The sequence below is a fragment of the Ruditapes philippinarum genome, unplaced genomic scaffold (assembly GCF_026571515.1).
Source record: "Ruditapes philippinarum isolate M1 unplaced genomic scaffold, ASM2657151v2 ctg5861_1_1_1_1, whole genome shotgun sequence".
NCBI lineage: Eukaryota > Metazoa > Mollusca > Bivalvia > Venerida > Veneridae > Ruditapes > Ruditapes philippinarum.
Genome location: NW_026852809.1, coordinates 21,688 through 37,996, shown reverse-complemented (window position 1 = coordinate 37,996; position 16,309 = coordinate 21,688).

The window sequence follows — 16,309 nt, the reverse complement described above, 5'->3', positions numbered from 1 at the left end:
AATTCGTCACGTGTTTGCCTTGTTTTGCTTATAATTGTATTGTTAAATAACTTGAAATATTGGTTATACAAATGATGGTGTCATTTAATTCAAAATTAATTGCCATTGGAGATAAGCCTCACGATAGTTTAGCTTCCATTAAAGTACACGTTAGATGTTATATGTGCTCACATTTTTATATATCATTCGCATAACGATAGCGACCGATGATGAGTAAATGTTATGTAGCTTGTATATAAATACGGAATACATTTAAAAATATAAATAAATAACATATAACATATCACAACCTCAATATTATTTAAAACAATCTCATGAACAATGTTTGCAAAATATATGTATATTAACACCGTAAGTAAATGTTTTAAGGCACACATTGCCTCCAAAACTTTTGTTTAATTTCGAAATGGCAAATAAGGTATAAACAAATGTTTAATAATGGTTTTAGATCATGTTAGATGTTTGTCATCGCTGAATGTGTACCGCTGAATGTGTAATATTTTGCAATAAATAAGAGTAAATAGTAAGTTAAAAGATTGGAAGGGGGGAGCAACACATCATAACACCAAGTCGGTTTATATATTTATTACAACTACCGGTTTCTGGTACTATATACCCTTCTTCGGGTTATGAATTTTAACTTTACAAATTATAGAGCTAAGGTTAAAAAAGACGTTACAATTTTTGTCAGATGTTACTAATTATAGTAAATAAGAGTAGCAAAATGTAAACATAGGAGTAATTTAAAATTGCCAGCCGTAATAAATACTAAATAACTGTACGAATTGTGAAAGGCAACAGAACAAAGTGACTGACGGTTCATGTAATAAGCCAATGAATAGCTATCTAGAAAAAGGGCGTCAACAATAAAAGTTTTTGAGAAATAACATTTTTCGGAGCATGATGGGTCTTTAAGTAAGGGTATTAAACTAATATAATTTCACATTGTTATTATTATGAAATTGAATCTGAACAGTGCTTCGAAGCATGAATAAATTTCTTAATAGATTATGCATTTCAAAACATCTAAATAAAAACTAAAGTTAAAATATTTAAGTAAATATTTGATCAGATTTCAATCAAGGTCGTAGTTTCATTCTTTTCAATTTCAATAATAATCGTCGGAATTGTACAGTGAATCACTTTAAAAACGCAATCGATATCAAAGTAATAAAAATGGACGTAATAGATATAAATCTAAAAACATAATTGTGTATCTTCTGGAACATTTTCAGTATTTTGACAACAAATTATTAACAATTAAAATGCAATCTTAAAGTAAATAAAATCAATTATTATGCGATTACAACATCATTAGCAATGTTTGTATCTAAACACAAATTAATAATTCATAATAATGCAATATTTTGGAAATTTGTGTTCCGCGTCTAAAAAAAAGCTTTTTGAAAGCTAAATGTAGTTTGTTTTGAGTCGAAATCGGCGATATGCTTTCGAACGTTACAGTAACGTAACTGTATCTATTTTATCGCCACAAAAGCGTTGTTTGTTCCGTGTGGAGGCTGTAAAACGTCGCCCCGTACATTCAATCAATGAAGTTATTTTTCGGATTCTTTAAGATCGTTCAGCACGACATTATTGTTGTGCCATTTTCTTGTTGGGTTGTTCCAGTATTCCCCACTCGATTACTGTTGATTCACAATTAGGATATGTGGCCTGCTTTTTAAATTTGTCTTTTGACATATTATCTGTGATATGCAGCCTTCATAACCTCTGATCCCCTTTCAAAATTTCATTTTATTTAGTTCGGCCCATTGTTTACTCGTTTAGCGCACACGCATTTTTTACTTTTGGACCATATGCCGCTTTTCATGGAATGGCATTTACGTGTCACATTGAAGATTCTATGATAACCGCCACATAAACACACATGCGGATGCTTCAAAATTCAAAATTGTACTAGTTCATGTTAAATGTTGAATTCTGCTTAAGCCGGTGCAAGAGGGCGTGGACAGAAATTTGCACTTGACAGTACCGTCTATAAACAGGCTCAATCAAACCGAGCCTGCAACTCTTTCAATTTTGCTGTGTTGGGCTTTCTTTAGGGATTCTTTCTTTCTCTATTTTAACGTAAACTAGACAAACATAATATAAGATATGTTGTAATATATGACAGTGACTGTGACAGTGTCTTTATGCCTGTCATTTCCAAAAACGAAATCTCACATTATCTATCACTTGGCCTCGTTAATGAAAGAAAAGTTTTTGTTTTTAAAAGCAAGATCACTCACATACAATGTTTTGATCAATCTTTGGGTTCTAAGTTTGCAAGAATGATCCGAGAGTTTATGTTTTGTTTAGGAACAAAAAGGTGCGGCCTATAATCTTCCCCTCGACTCATTTGTAGAATTTCACATTTAATAGACACACGACGGATAGAATGTAGAGTAAAACCATGGACGCTACCGACCATTTGAGTAAAAATGTTCCTTGCTGTTTCCAACAACTGTCATAGATGTCGATGTTTTTAAGTTCCTTGCGAAATTTTGTACGATTTTGGTAGAAAATATCACGGGTTTGAAATTGTTGCAACGGGACACCATTACTCTTTGAAATCTGGAATAAGTGTGATCCCCCCGAAGTACTAATCACAACAAAATAACATGAACATAGCAGACTCGGTTTAATTGAGTCTGTACTTGAGGGATAATGAATGTGTTGGAATCAATGATCTTATGGGACCAGAAAAATATAACAACACTGAAGTGAAGTATGGGTTAACATTTTACAGCTGCCCCATTACGCTTGAAATCTGCTGTTGTGAAATATTAAAAATCTGAAATAAGTGTGATCCCCCAGGAAAACTTATCACAACAAAATTACATGAAAATTGCAGACTCGGTTTGATTGAGTCTGATCATGAAGAATAATGAAAAAGTGCAACATCCCTCATGTCCCCTAGCATTTAAAAGTGTTGGAATCACCGATCCCGAAGAAAAATACATGAATAACAAGTACAGGGGTAACTTTTTACAGCTGCCACACAGCCAGCACTTGACACCTGCTGTTGTGAAGTGCTAGTGATGTGTAAGTTTAAATGCATTGTAATATTACAAATATTACAAGAACGAACAATATAATCCGACTTATTGTATTCAAGTTTTATTTCTAACTTACGATTAGGTTTATAATATATGTCGACAATTTAAAAAGCGTTTTAATGTCATTTATCAAAATGGCATTCTTTTAAATGATAACGAAATGCTGTTTTTACTTTCAACGGATACTGTGAATTGTTCATAAGCCGTCAATAATGTTAACACAATATTCTTAACATTTATATGTTACAAAACGCTTGCAGTATAAATTTTGAAATATTGTATAAGACAAAAAAACTTTATAAACACTTAAGTTCTGCGTGAATATTTGATCAGATTTCAAGTTGAGCGATTCGTTTTCAAGTCAAATAATTGGATCGTCGGAATTGTTCACTGAAACATAAAAAGCAGTCGTTATTAAAATTATTAAACAGACGTGATAAATATAAATCAAGAAAACAATTCCATATCTTCTCAAACATTTTCAGTATTTTTGACAACCAATTATAACAAAGAAAGTGAAACATCATTACAATATTAAGTTACGTTATTCAAGAATTATGTGATTCCAAATCATCTAGCAATATTTGAATGTCAACACATAATTATTCATATGCCATATTTTTGTAATTTTGTGTTCCACTTATGAATAAGCGTTTTTAACATTATAGATTGTTTTTGTTCAAAATGAGCGATGTGCCTTCAAACGTCTGCGTAACGTCAACCAGACAAGCCGAATAGAAGATATGTTTAAATATAACCACAGTGTCTCTATGGCTACCAAATATTATTTTTTACTTTGACTCGTACAATTTAAGACGAGCACTAGTTAATTGAAAGCAATAGTGCTGACATACTCCGTCGCGATCCATCTTGAGATTCCAAGTATGCAAGGAGCCTTTGAAAGTTTATGTTCGTAAAAAAACGACAGACCGGTTTAAATGTTTATGGGCTTCATTGCGTTTTTCTAATATGCTGATCGAAATGATATCTCTCAATCAGATCTTTATTTCATGAAGCAGCTTGGTTTGTGGTGCAGAATACTTTAACGAGACACGTTTAAGCAGCCGTCAGTGTTATTGATAACTGTACCCATTTTAGTGTCATGAAATATCTAGTAAACTTTGCTGTTTTCGTTTAATTATATGCCCGAAATAATTTCGGGCATATTATGTTATACCCCGTGGCGTCCGTCCGTACGTCCGTCCGTTAGCAATTTGGTTTCCGGAGCATAACTTAAGTTCCATTTGGCCCACAGTGTCCAAACTTCATAGGATGATTGTTCATATTGGGTAGAAGACCCCTATCGAATTTGGGTTCACAAGGTAAAAGGTCATGGTCACTATGACCTTAAAACTGAAAACAGTTTCCGAAGCATAACTTAAGTCACATTTGGCCCACAGTGTTCAAACTTCATAGGATGATTGTCCATATAAGGTAGAAGATCCCTATTGATTTCGGGGTCACAAGGTTAAAGGTCAAGGTCACTTTGACCTTAAAACTGAAAACTGTTTCCAGGGCATAACTTAAGTCCTATTTGGCCCGCATTGTTTAAACTTCATTGGATGATTGTCCATATCTGGTAGAAGACCCCGATTGATTTTGGGGTCACAAGGTCAAAGGTCAAGGTTATATGACCCTAAAACTGAAAACAGTTTCCGGAGCATACCTTAAGTCCGTTTGGACCCACAGTGTTCAAACTTCATAGGATGATTGTCCATATTGGGTAGAAAACCTCTATTGATTTTGGGTCACAAGGTCAAGGTCACTATTACCTTAAAACTGAAAACAGTTTCTGGAGCATAACTTATGTTCCATTTGGTCCACAGTGTTCAATCGTCATAGGATGATTGTCTATATTGGGTAGAAGACCCCTTTTGATTTTAAGGTCACAAGGTCAAAGGTCAAGGTCCCTATTACTTTAAAACTAAAAACAGTTTCCGGAGCATAAATTAAGATCCATTTGGCCCACAGTGTTCAAACTTAAAAGGATGATTGTCTATATTGGATAGAAGACCCCTATTGATTTTGAGATCACAAGGTCAAAGGTCAAGGTCACTATTACTTTGATTCTTGAGCCATTTGGCCCACAATATTCAAACTTCATTGGATGATTGTCCAAATTGGGTAGAACACCCTATTGATTTTGGGGTCACAAGGTCAAAGGTCAAGGTCACTATTACCTTAAAACTGAAAACAGTTTTCGGACATAACTTAAGTTTCATTTGGCCCACAGTTTTTAAACTTCATAGGATGATTGTCCATATTGGGTAGAAGACCCCTATTGATTTTGGGATCACAAGGTCAAAGGCCATGGTCACTATTACTTTAAAACTGAAAACAATTTCCGGGCATAACTTAAGTTCCATTTGGCCCCCAATATTCAAACTTCATAGGCTGATTGTCCATATTGGGTAGAAGACCCCTATTGATTTTGGAATCACAAGGTCAAAGGTCAAGGTCACTATCACCTTAAAACTAAAAACAGTTTCCTGGGCATAACTTAAGTTCCATATGGACCACAATATTCAAACTTCATAGGAGGATTGTTATTTGAAGGAGGTAATACTATATTTAATTCCAATGTCTTACAAATGCTTCATCTTTACTAAAAAATCACTTTCGGGCATATAATGCTCCGCCTAGCGGTGCTCTTGTTTTTAGTTTTTTTTATTATTTTTATATGCGTTTTTAAAGTAACTCAGTGTATGTACTAAACAACGTCAATACATAAACAGATAAAACGGAATCGATTTATCAAAAGAGGTTTATCTTTTAAGTTGTATACAATTAGTTATTCTCTGTCATACTTAAAGTTTTCTTATTTTGTTCGGGTAAACTTGTCTTATCAAGTCAAAGTTTGTACTTTGGATAACAAATACATGAAGGTAAATTCTATTGTTATAAACATTCCCTTAATAGTTTTAAATTTATATCTTTAGTTTTCTGTAATTAAATAAAAACACTGGAGGTCAATAGGCTTATGCTATACTTTTAAGATTAATAAATAGAAACATTGGCTATTTGGTGAAGAGAGTTTCGAAACGGTTATCAAGTCGTCCTCGTTCAATCCTCCGACGAGACAATATTTCTCCGTTACAATACATCTTTTACATTTAGATTGATGGTCATTTGTCTCCCATCGTTTATTCAGAAATTATGTTGGAATAGTAGTCGGTTGTTGTAAGGAAATCGGCAATTACATTCCTTTATTTCAATATTAAAGGACCATTTGCGCATTATTGGAAAATAGTCTGAAAGCTATTTTTTGCAACGGAATGTTAACTTGAAGAGAATTTTGATATTATGTCAAATTAATTGCTAACAAAAAAACATTATGAAAACCTGCTAAGTGTTGTAGATTCCACAATGTTTGACCAGATAACGTGCTCGGTACATTTTGGTAACCACAGCAGGAAGTATTGAACTGTCAAATAGATATACGATTGTAATGAAACTATTCAAGTGATAAAACTGCGCTTGAATTTTCTAAATCATCGTTTCTTTACTTTCAATAGCAAACCATTAACATCGATAAGACGGCGTGCTTCGGCTTGTTTGATTATTGCCGCACCTAAACTTTAAAGGCGATTTTCTAGCTTTACTGGTAGGGAGGAACTTTTATACTATATGTATATTTATACAACAAGTATGGCATTTGTTCGTTTGTCAACAAAAAAATGTGGCAAAATTAATATTGTACACTACTAAACTGAAATTGCGAATTAGAAAAACATACTCAAGACATACATGTCTAGAGACTATTGTGGAGTTTACATAGGTTTTAGGCGCTACAAGCCTCACCGCAAGCTAGAAAAAAAAACAGCCTGAGCAATTGTGTGCATAATGAAACAAGATACATGTATTTACAGAATGGGCAAAAAAGATTGATATGACACAATATGATGTCAGATATGAAAATGAATCACGAAGATCATTAAAATACTAATAACGTCATGAAAATAATCAGTTAATTTCAATTTCTGTTCATCGACCTTCTTCCTATCATCATTAAGAATGAATATAATTAATCAATTTTCATTGTCCTTGAAAATCCCTTGCTATGAATTCGAAACGTTTTGTTTTTCTTGCAGACTACCCTTCCTCTCCAGTTCTTATCCCGTCACCGGGCTACGATATTGGTCTATTTCACAAACTCAAGTTTGAATTGTTTAAACTGCCATTTCTTCACCAGAACTTACCCTGTATATCTTTATAAACACCAAAACAAATCAACCGTTGGTACAATCTAAACGACTTCTTCGTACAATAATGCATAGTTTTAACTTAACATTGCAGTAATTAAAAAAAAAAAAGAAATCTTTCAATTTCAATTTTTATCAAGAGCATATATTCCTCCGCCATTAAAGCTGGCATGTCGTTAAAAGACTTAGTACTGATGCGAAGCAAAACCCGTGAAATGCCATAACAGGACAAAGTTACGATATCGCGTTCGTTCTTTAACACAAACAAATTATTTAAATTTCGAAATCAATATTACTATAATTAACATTTGAAAGGCGTAGAAATAATTATTTGTTACTGATTCTTTGAGCTTATTTTCTTAGTTAATGATATTGACTTTCCGAAATATTGTTAATGAATGTCTAACATTTGCTCAGTGATGTTATATATGTTAATATGTACATTACCTTTGACATTTTCATGTCGGATACAAGCTTAAAGCTTATGTTTTGTACAGTTAACCATAACCGACTATAAACAAAGTTTGTCTTACCTTTATATTCCAATACTGAATAATGTTCAAGCAAGTGCTATAGTGGGGAGTGAGAAATGTGGCAGTTTCAATTTTTCTTTTCATGAACAGATTCGAAAACAAACCTTTGTAATTTACCTCCTCCAGTTTGTTTTCATTTCCTTAAGGGTACTTTAGGGCATTCTTTCTGAGTTTATTTTTGCAACATCAAATAAAAATCGCTCTGTGTAAGAATGAATATAGAATAAAGAGGGTGTTTATTTACGTATCACTTGCCCATTAAGCTACAAGGTTTTTCTTCTCGTACATAAAGTAAATTAGTCGATTGCAACGAGTCGTAGAAATTGACGGACTACTAACTGAAGACCAATCTATCACTGTCAAGTATATATACTTAGACTAAAATTACATCATGTGAATAGATTTATGAATCTGGAAAAGAGAAAATGGGAACTTTCTTGGAAACATTCAGAAAGGTGCAAAAACGATTGTTAAATATTTACTGTTTGTTTGATAGAGTCTACAAATGAGAGGTTAGTGAAAGATATAACGCCTCTTACGCCCCCTAATTATATGACGCACGACACGAGAAAAAACGGTCGTAATGACACGTCATTAAATGTGCATTACAGCGATTTAAATGACGTCACTCTTCTTGCGTAAACACGTTAACACAAAAATGCTTTTTAGCGTGTGTAATTGGAGTTTTAAAGTTTACCTACGTCGGAATTTTAAGGAAAGTTTATAGGATGGAGGAGGAGTATAAAGTAAGTATCTATAAAGTATATTTTATATAATTGATTAAAGGGATACTTAGACAAATAAATGACAAAAATAGTAAATTGATGGTATTTATTCAAATCATGCTAAAATGACATTCTCTAAAGTCCTAGCATGTATTTCTGTATAAAACTAGGACAATTGATCAAAAACCAACATAAATTTCAATATCAAAATATATATATTTTGGGCTTGAAGCGTAATTATATGTTTATATATTGAACGAAATTAAGATGCCAACAGAGTCACCGAGTAGTACAAGAAAACTCTCTGGAAATAACATATTACAGATATTCTGGATATTGTTAGATTGAAATGAATCTTAGACATTCATTTGACAGAATGATACTTTTACGTTTACATAGTTCTCAATAACAACTATTTTGAAGTAAAAATGCTATAACCTGATCGACGTGGGTCAAGTTGGGAAAAGTTTTGTTCTTCTGACTACTCGAGGATATTTATAGAATATTGAAAGAAAAATTAGAAGCGTAGAAATGAAAATTTTGCCTGTGTCTCCCTACACTAAAGAATTAAAAGCATTAACTAGTACCATATGTTACCTATTCAGGTGATATCATGATTTTTTTTTACCGTAATTATAAAGATCGTTGCTTTTATAAGGTCCAAATACCCTGTTTTTACCTTTATCTTCAGTTACATTATGCTCAATCTGTCTGGTTGAGGTCAATTGACTAAATATTTAAAAAGATTGACTATTATAATGGCCATTGAACGATAGTTGGTTATGAAAATTGCCAAGGGTAAAATATGATAAATTGCCTGAAATATAAAAGGCTTATCCCACTCTTTTTATCAACGGAGCATTAACGATATATTCCGAAGGATATCTATAGAAATTATTGTGATTCATGTGTGTAATTGATTATTCACCTGGACTATTATCTATAACCTATTATGGAAAAATCTCAAGTTGTTTTGACTTTGACCTTTTCACGCACCATTTATACTTGGATAGGCATAATATCACTTTAATTTATGTTTAACTATGGATCTCTTTTTTGTTTTTTCATAGGTAATGAGAGGTAATGTGAGTGTTGACACATGTGACACAAAAGTCAGAAAGTCAGTTTGCCTCTTTTATTCTCACCAGATGGGCCAAATATACTTTTTAAACCTGCGTAAAATCCAGACTGGATAACATCCTACAACAACTCAACTTCCTGAATGACGAAGGTCAAACGGTAGGTCCAACTGGTAAAGGGACAAACGGACCTGACGATGTGCTGTCGATGGTAGCTTGACATTGCAGAACAAATTTATCAGACTCCTGCCTTGTCGATACACTCGGTATATTTATAGAAAACTATTTACAATGATATAATGGACAAACGGTTTATAATTGTACCTATTATGGCTAAACTACACAATCGGAAATGCATTTGTACAAGGAGTATACTACTTAAGGTAGTACACCCCCAATGCACTATTTTCACTTTGAAGAGTATTCAAATAGGCTAGAATTACTGTAAAGTGTATTGAAAGTGAAGCCAGAAGGGACAACTTTTTTTTTCTTTTTAACATTTTTTATTAATCTCTCAGATCCCTATTGGAAGAAAAAAGTGTTTCATTTTAATTATATAATTATTGTATGTATTTATTTACTAAATAATGCCAAACTTAATAGCAAATAGGATCCAAGATATTTTCAAAGTTTAATAAAATAAAAACTACACGGTAAAGGTATTATGTCGGTGAAGTACGCGGGCTAACGGGCTAGCAGTCTAGCGGGCTAACAGTGTGAACTGGGCGGGCTAGCAGTCTAGCGGGCTAACAGTGTGAACTGGGCGGGCTAGAAGTCTAAAGGGGTAGCAGTGTGAACTGGGCGGGCTAGCAGTCTAACGGGCTAAACTCTAAAATCTTAACAGATTAAACAATGAAAACGTTATGATACATATCCTAGCCCAGTTTGAAGTTGGCGGGCTAACAGTGTTAGCGGGCTAGCCAGTGTTAACTGCGGGCTGGCGGGCTGAAACTTTAAAAACTTAATTGAATTGAACATGAAAACTGTTTAGATTACATTTCCTAAGCGGTGTGAAGTCGGCGGGCTAACAGTGTAGCGGGTTAGCAGCGTTGAACTGAGGCAGGCTAGCGGGCCAGCGGGGGATAACTTAAATACTTATTGAATGCAACATGAAAACCTCATGATACATTTCCTAGCATTGTGAAGTGGGCAGGCGACAATGCTAGCGGTGGCAGCCGTTGAATGCGGCGGGCCGGCGGGCCAGCGCGGTTAAACTCTTAAAACTTAACTGATTCGACGATGAAAACGTTATGATACATTTACGTCGCAGTGTAAAATAGAGGCTAAACAGTATAGCGCGGCTAGCAGTGTGAACTGCGAGCGGCTGATGGGCCAAGCGGGCCTAAACATTAATACTTAACGGGGCTTAAACCTTAAATCTTAACAGATTAAACATTGAAAACGGTTATGATACATTACCTGGCGTCTGTGAAGTCGGTGGCTAAACAATTAGCGGGCTAGCAGTGTGAACTGGGCGGCCAGCGGGCCTAAACTTAAATACTTAATTGAATGAACCATTAAAACTTCATGAACATTTCCTAGCAATTGTGAAGTTGGTCGGCTAACATGTAGCGGTCGCTCGCAGTGTGGAAACTGGCGGGCTGTTGGCCAGCGGGCTAAACTCTAAACTAACTGACTTGAACATGTGAAAAGGTTATGATACCATATCTGGCAGTGTGAAGTCGGCGCTAACGTGTAGCGGGTGTAGCAGTGTGAACGGGTAAACTTTAATATCTTAACTTAATGAACATTAAAAACCTCTGAACATTTCCTAGCCAGTTGAAGTGGTGGCGGGCTAACGGTAGCGGCGTAGCAGTGTTGAACTGGGCGGGCGGGTGGCTGGTCCAGCGGGCGCTAAACTCTAAAACTTAACCAATTGAACATGAAACGTTATGGATACATTACCTAGTGGACAGCTGATGAAGTGCGGCGGCTAACAGGTGTTAGCGGCTAGCCAGTGTGAACTGGGCGGGCTGGCGGGCCACGGCTAAAACACTCTTAAAACTTAACTGATTCAACATAAAACGTTTATGATTACATACGTGGCAGTGTGAAATGAGCGGAGCTACAGTATGTGAGCGGGATAGCCAGTCGCTGAACTGGCCGGTTGAGGGCCAGCGGGCTAAACATTTAATACTTAATTGAATCAACATTGAAACTTCATTAAAAGATACATCCAGCAGTGTGAAATATGGGGCGGCTAACAGTGTACGGGATACCAGTGTGAACTGGGCGGGCTGGCCGGGCTAAACATTAATACTTAATTGATCATCATTAATAACCTCATGTACACTTTTCCTACATTGTGAAGTGGACGGGCTAACAGTGTTAGCGGGCTAGCAGTGCTGAACTGGGCGGGCTGGCGGCCAGCGGGTCTAAACTCTAAAACTAACTTGATTCAACATAAAAAGCGTTTATACATTATGTGCAGTGTTAAATGAGCGGCTACAGTATAGCGGCTAGCAGTGTTGTGAACTGGGGGCGGCTGATGTGCCTAGCGCGGATAAACATTAATACTTAATTGACTCAACATGAAAACCTCATGATACATTTCCTAGCAGTGTGAAATGGGCGGCCTAACAGTGAGCGGGCTAGCAGTGTGAATGGGCGGGCTGGCGCGCTAAACCATTTAATAACTTAATGGAAATCATCATTTAAAACCTCATGATACATTCCAGCCAGTGTTAAAGTGGGCGGGCTTAACAGTTGTAGCAGCTAGCAGTGTGAACTGGACGGGCTGTCGGGCCAGCGGGATAAACTTTAATACTTATTTGAATATACATTAAAACCTTATGGTACATTTCCTAGCAGTGTAAGCTCAGAGTAGCGGGTTAGCGGTAAAAATTCAGCGTGCTAGCAGTCTTGTGGGTCTAAATTCCATATTTAATTATTTTAACACTAAAACGTTATGATGCATTTGCTGGCAGTGTGAAATGAGCGGGCTAACAATGCTTGTTTCATATGGTATACACGTTCCTTGAGAATTGTCACAAATATGTACACTAAATGTTTTAAAATCCGTATTGAGTGATGCATGATATACAGAAAAAACGACAATCTTAACTGAAACAGAAAAAAAAACACTGCAACATAAGATTTTAGTAGTAAGGCACCTCATGTAGTGAAGAAGAAGATGCACCAGAGATACATACAGGGCTCACACTGGCACTATTCACGATTTAGCGATTAACAACATAAGCAGTTGATTAAATAAACATTACATATAAAACTTTTTCAGTTTTATAAGGATTCTCAAAATAAAACTGACACATTTGTGTATATTGATAACACCTTTTATTTAAATAGAACACAACTTTAATTGTATATTATAGAACAGAATAGAAACGTTATAATCAGTAAATTACTGCTTCAACAATAATATTAAAGATTCATTATTTAACTTTACATAATGCTGTTATCAGACCAACTTTTCTTTGTTTTCTAATCACATTTTGGTCAGCTTATCATAACCACTGTCAATTTCCACATTTAAAGTCCCATCCGAAAGACTGTTGGATCCCCAGATAGTGAGGAAACTCTGAGGGTACATCTGTCAGGTATCGGTATGCCGGTCGCCTTTGTGGTTTTTCACAATAGTGCAGGGAGTTACAGAAGATGGCCCATATGTGAGACACATATTATGGATTCTTTTATGTGCACGAGGTGAATAAAAGCACCGAACCCTACACGGGACCTAACGCTTATAAATGCCCATCGTATAGAGAAGGACTATATATGATAGAGAAGATAATGATTGTTGAAGGAGCGAGATCGACTCTGAAGACCCCTGTATTACCTATAATGTATTAACCACCATAGCCTACAGGATCCGCTTCCTAATAAATGCAGACTATTGTCCAAAGACAATCTTCTGTCATGTACGAATATCATATCCTAAGTATGTAGCTCGGTGGCCAGCTCTGCTCATCTACTATGAGGTTCCTACATTTGCATTTGCCCTACTAAAACCTTATGTTGCCCAGAGTGTTTCTTTTCACAAGATTGTTTTTTTCTCTGCTAATAATTACATCATTTGTAATCGTCAATACGGATTTAAAAACTTTAGTGTACATTATTTGTGACAATTCTCAAGGATCGTGGTATACCATATGAAACAAGCATTGTTAGCCCGCCGAGTTCACACTAACAGCAAATGCATCATAACGTTTAGTGTTAAAATAATTAAGTATGGAATTAAGACCACTAAACTGCTAGCACGCTTAATTTGTACCGCTAGCCCGCTACACTGTTAGCTCGCCGAGCTTACACTGCTAGAAAATGAATCATAAGGTTTTAATGTTTATTAAATTAAGTATTAACGTTGAAACCGCTGGCCCGGCAGCCCGTCCAGTTCACACTGTTAGCCCGCTACACTGTTAGCCCGCCCACTTAACAATGCTAGGAAATGTATGATGAGGTTTTAATGTTGATTCAATTAAGTTTTAAAGTTAAGCCCGCTGACCCGCCAGCCCGCTCAGTTCACACTGCTAGCCCACTACACTGTTAGCCCAGCCAGTTCAAACTGCCAGGTAATGTATCATAACGTTTTCATGTTCAATCAGTTAAGTTTTAGAGTTTATTCCCGCTAGCCCGCCAGCGGCCGACCATTTCACACGCTAGCCCGCCAACACTGCTTAGCCGGCCCATTCCACATTGCACACTGCTAGGAAATGTATCATGAGGTCTTTAATGTTGATTCAATTAAGTATTAAAAGTTTAACCCGCTGGGCCCGCCAGCCGCCCATTCACACTGGCTAGCCGTTTCACTGTTAGCCGCCCACGTCACACTGCTAGGAAATGTATTCATGAGGTTTTAATATGGATTCAATTAAGTATTAGTTTAGCCCGCTGCCCGCTGCGCCCTCAGCCGCCCAGCTCACACTTTAGCCCGCCTACACTGTTAGCCCGCCCACTTCACACTTGCTAGGAAGATGGCATCATAACGTTTTTCATGTTGAATCAGTTAGTATTAAAGTTAAGCCGCTTGGCCCGACCAGCCCGCCCACTCACACTGCTAGCCGCTACACTGTTTAGCCCCGCCCACTTCACACCTTGCTAGTGAAATTATCATGTAGGTTTTAATTTAAGGAAATTCAATTAAGTATGAAAGTGTTAGCCCCGCTGCCCGCCCAGCCGCCCAGTTCACCACTGCTAAGCCCGCCCTACACGTCTAGCCCGCCCACATTTAACACTTGCTAGGATAATGTATCATGAGGGTTTTCATTTGTCGCATCGTTAAGTTTTTAGAGTTTAGCCCGCTGGCCGCGCAGCCCGCCGCCGCCCCCTAGTTCACACTGCTAGCCCCCTTACACTGTTAGTCCGCCCACATCACACTGCTAGGAAATGTATCATGAGGTTTTCATGTTTAATCTGCTAAGATTTAGAGTTTAACCCGCTAGACTGCTAGCCCGCCCAGTTGTTAGCCCGCTAGACTGCTAGCCCGCTCAGTTCACACTGTTAGCCCGCTAGACTGCTAGCCCGTTAGCCCGCGTACTTCACGGACATAAATGTATTTTATATTTGCAAGACCAACCAATATTAATTTAAGAAAATGTTTGAAAAACTATTAAAACTATTATTTAGGCTTTTTGCATATGGAAATGGTCAAATAAGTGTTAAAAGTGGGTGGGATAGGGTTACATTTTTATACACATTAAACACATTTCGTTTAAAAAAACAATCATTTTGCTTGATAAATTTGTTACCTTAATGTCATTATTTGTTTCTGAGCAATGAGCAATAGGAAAACATTTTTGATAATGATGATATCATAGATTATTTAGAGTTTCCTCATTTCTGAAGAAAAAGCCCTTCTAATGGCAAAGTTTTAGTTCAGAAAAATGTCAATAACTCATAAACCACAGGGTAACTTTTGTTTAAATTTTGCATACAGGTGACATGTAAGGCCTTTAACTGTCCTATGCTGTCAATTTTACAGTTCCTTTTAATGCCCATTAGGGGTGTTCTCCCTTAATTACCAGTATCAGTACTTGTCAACTTATGCGGTATCAGTACAAATACCAGTACTTTTATTTTGGAAGTAATTTAGTACCGGTACTTTTACAAGTCATGATATTTTGCTTAAAAACTGTTTAATATAAATTTCCTGAACATAGTTTCCTTAATATGAAAGTATAAATTTTAAATAAATAGATAGAATATATGTCATAAATATTTACGCTTTCAATCTTTTTGGTTAAACAATATTTTATTTCAAATATATATATATATATATATAATATATATATATATAATATAATATATATTAGTATATATTATATATATATAATATATATATATATATATATATTATATATATATATATATATACACACAACACAATATATTACAATAAAATGCAAAAAGGATTGAGTAGCAAAGCCCTTGAAGCTTTTTTAGGAAACTCTCTCTTTGAAATGAAACAGTAGTATTAATGATAACATTCATATATAAACAAAATATGTACTGCTTGTAATTCTAAGAGTTCAATAATAATCAAGTACAAAAATTATGAAAATGAAACTAAATAAATTAAGATAAAAAAAAACCATAAGACATTGATATACATTAAAAAAACATAGCAAATAGTTTTTTTTTATGAAAAAAAAAAGAAAAAAAGGGGGAATAATAAAATCGTATAAGAATAAGAGAGAGAGAGAGACGAAGAGACTGAGAGGAGAGAGAGAGCGCGAATGAGAGAGGGAGAGAGGC